At 42.9% G+C, this 3,859-nt stretch overlaps 1 pseudogene; it reads right to left on the reverse strand.

The window, feature by feature from the left end:
• Positions 1–553: 553 nt before the first annotated feature.
• Positions 554–829, reverse strand: LOC142429866 (mitochondrial import inner membrane translocase subunit Tim13 pseudogene; annotated as a pseudogene).
• Positions 830–3,859: the final 3,030 nt, after the last annotated feature.

Raw genomic sequence — 3,859 nt, forward strand, 5'->3', positions numbered from 1 at the left:
TTGTTTTAATCTTTTCTCCATTGACTACGATGTTGGTTATTGGCTTTTTGTAAATAGCTTGTATTAACTTGAGGAATTTCCATTCCATTCTATCTTCTTGAGCGTCTTAATTCGGAGTGGATGTTGGAGGTTGTCAAATGCTTTTTCTGCGTCTATTGATATATCATGTGATTTTATCCTTTTTCTTATTTTCTTTTTCTCTTCTCAGCAGTTTATTTCACAGCCTAAAGTGGATTTGGCTCAGGTGAGCACAAGTCGGCTCTGACCTGCCGCCCCCACCCTCCCACCAAAGTCCAAACAAGCGTTGCATGGGGCATGAAGTCGACCTTGGAGCACAAAGGGGGTCTCCACGGCCTGATCCCGAGCTGCCAGCATGGTAGGAAGGCACTGTGTCTCCAGACTCAAGTTGCACTGGAGGCGGACAGGGTGAGGCTCAGTGCCCAGTGAGGGGCAGTCCAAGCTCTACGGAACCACACTTCTTTGCTGGCCCATCTCAGAATGTTTATAGATAAGGGCATGGGGGTTGGAGGGAGGGGCTCCTGGAGGGTCCTCGTTACATGTTGGCCTGCTCACGCTGCAACCGCGAGTTGTAGGCACGGGATACCGTGTTCCAGGCGTCCATGCACATGGAGGTGCACTTCTTCTCAGCATTATCCAGGGAGCCCCCAGGCTTTCCTATGCACTTCCGGAAGCACTTGTCCATCCTCCTCTGTAGCAACTCCTGCGTGTTGGCGACGGCAATCTGTACTTTCACCTGATCCATGATGACACCGGGGTCGAGCTTCCTGCCCCCGGAGTTCCCGAAATCTGAGCCAAAGCCGCCCTCCATTGCTCCGCAGTCACCCGGACCGCCGTCGCGTGCGCCCACCCCTACTCCCTTTTTCTTATTAATGTGGTGAATAATATGGATGCACATTCAGATGCTAAACCATCCCTGCATCCCTGGAATGAAACCCACCTGATCATGGATGATATGTTTCATATCCTTTTGTATTTTATTGGCCATATTTTGTTAAGGATTTTTGCATCTACAGTTCTCTAATCTTCCCCCTGCTTGAGTATCAAAGTTATACTGGTTTTGTAGAATGAGTCTGAGAGTTTGCCATCTTTCTCTGCTGTGGAAAACTGTGGAGGATCAGAGTCAGCTCTTCACTGAGTGCTTGGTAGAATTCTCTGTGAAGCTGTCTGGTCTGTGAGCTTTTTTCACTGATAGTTTCTTGAAAACCATTTCTATTTCTTCTTTTGCTATGGGTCTGTTGTGGTTCTTGACCTCTGTCTGGGATAATCTAGGAAGGGGTTGTTTTACCAAGTATTTGCCCATGGTCTCCACATTGTTGAATTCATTAGAATATAGACTTTCAGAGTACTTTGTGATTATCCTTTTATCTCAGAAGCCGTTGTGATTTCCCTGCTTTCGCCTCTCATCCTAGCCATTGCTGTTTGCTCCTTCCTTTCCTTGGTTAGGTTTGCCAGCTGTCTGTTGATTCTGTTGACCCTTAAAAAAAAAACAGCTTTTTTTTACTGCATTGATTTTTTGCATTATTATCTTGTTTCCCTCTTGTTTAACTCTGCCCTGGTTTTGATTACTTATTTTCTTTGCTATTGGAAGGGTTGTTTTCTTGACTCTGTTCCAGTTGCTGGAGGTTTTGTGATAGCATAACAGCCATAAGTCAATCTTCCTCTATCATGTGTGCATTAACCACACAAGGCTGTTGACTTCCTCTGATGACTGCTTTTGCTGTAACCTGTAGAGTTTGGTTCATTGTATTCACATTCTCATTCGTTTCTAGAACCTTCCTAATTTCCTCTCTAATCCGGGCCAGTACCCATTTGGGTCACAGAAGATCATTATTCCTCCTCCATCTAGCTGTCCTTGTTTTTCTGGTCGTCCTTTTGTTGATCTCCAGCATTATGGTGTGGTGGTCCAAGAAAGAGGTCTGAGTGATCTCTGTGCATTTGAATTTACTCAGGCTCGACTTGTGTCCCAGCATGTGGTCTATTTTTGAAAATGAGCCATGTGCACTTGCAAAGAATGTGATTTGGTTTTTTTGCATTTGGAAAGAGAGCTCTATAAATGTCTATCAGGTCCAGTCAGCTAATTGTAGTGTTTAGCTCTTTAGCCTCCTTGCTGAATTTCTTTCCCAGTGATTTATCTTTCTCTGATAGTGGTGTCTTAAAGTTACCTACTTTGGCAGCTACATAACCTGCTGTTAACTTCAGCAAATGGATGGAGTATAGCCTGTCAATCAGATCATAACCAATCATGCCTCTGTGTGGGCATGGCCTTCTCCTAAGGATTCTTGGGAACTTTTTCTTCCTTCCTGGAGGTAGGACACACATCCTTCTTTTTCTCTGCCTTTCCTTTCCTACTGTGGAGAGACTCAGAGCTGGAGGATACACGTGAAAACCATGCCAGCATTGAGATGCTTCCACTGCCACTGAATCCACAAGACTTTCCACCCACTGGCCTGTGATCTTCCTGCATTTGACATCATTGCATGTGCTGTGTGAGTCTAAAGAGGAATATATGGACTAGTATTGGACATATCGGACTATGGACTTGATCTGGACTGGGCTAGGATGTTTTCTCAATATACAATTGCTCTTTTATATAAAGTCCTTTCTTATACACATATGATTGTCTATGACTTTGTTCCTCTAGTCACCCCCGACTAACACACTTACTATGACTGTTGAGTCTGTGATTTCTTTTCTCATCTTTTGAATAGTTTTTTTTCCCCAGGCATTTTGTGGGTCTCTCATTGGGCATGTGTATATATATTTATTATGTTACTAGTTCCTGGTCTACTGATCCTTTGAGCATAATATAATGCCCCTCCTTGTTTCTTGGTATGGTTTGCATTTTGAGGTCAATTTAATCGGAGATTAGGATTGAAACCCCTGCTTTTTTTAAGTTGCCATTTGCCTGGTATATTTTATGCCAGCCTTTTATTCTTAGTCTATTTTAGTCTGTGAGTGTAAGATGTGTCTCTCGCTGGCAACAGTCTGATGGGTTATGTTTTCTGAGCCAGTTTGCTAGCCTTTGTCTTTTAATGGTCGAGTTTAGGCCAGTGACATTCAAAGTTATTACCACCATCTTGGATTTAGTGTTGTCATCTCGTGCTTTTTGTGTTGGGGTTTTCCTGATCTCCCTACATATCAGTGCGCTGTGTTTATGTGGGAACTTTATTCTTGCTTTATTTTCCCTCTGAGGCAATGTTATCATGGTAATTGTTTTTGGCACGTTTACTTCTGTATGGAGTTGTGGTATATGGTGGTCTCCTGCTGGTGCATGGTGAACGTTGGTTTTCTGACCACAGTGAGTTGGAAAGGATTTTCCACAGGGTTGGGTATCCTGTGGTGTATTCTTTGAGTTTTTCCTTGTCCAGGAAGACTCTTACCTCACCGTCTACTTAATAGATAGCCTGGCAGGGTAGAGGATTCTAAGGTTGGCGTTTTTTTCTTTCAGCTTTAGGAAGATGTTACTCCATTCTCTCCTATTCATGCTATCTGTTGATAGGTCTGAGCATATTATCACCTGAGCACCATTCTTTGGGACTACATTTTTTTCTATTGCTGCTCTTAAATTTTTCTATTTATTCTCGAAGTTGGATCGTTTAACTATCATGTGCCTTGGTGAGTTCTTCCTGGTGTTTAATCTAATTGGTGTCCTTGCTGTTTCCTGTATGAATGTATGATTCTCATTAATTAAGGTGGAGAAGTTTGCTTCCAGGAATTCCCTCACTAATTTAGCAGTAGACTTTTTCATTGTGTCTTGTTCTGGAAGACCAATTATTTTATTATTGTTCCTCTTCAGAGCATCTGTCATTATTCTCAGGTTTTCTTCTACCTCTTTGAT

This window comes from Tenrec ecaudatus, chromosome 16, assembly GCF_050624435.1.
Source record: "Tenrec ecaudatus isolate mTenEca1 chromosome 16, mTenEca1.hap1, whole genome shotgun sequence".
NCBI lineage: Eukaryota > Metazoa > Chordata > Mammalia > Afrosoricida > Tenrecidae > Tenrec > Tenrec ecaudatus.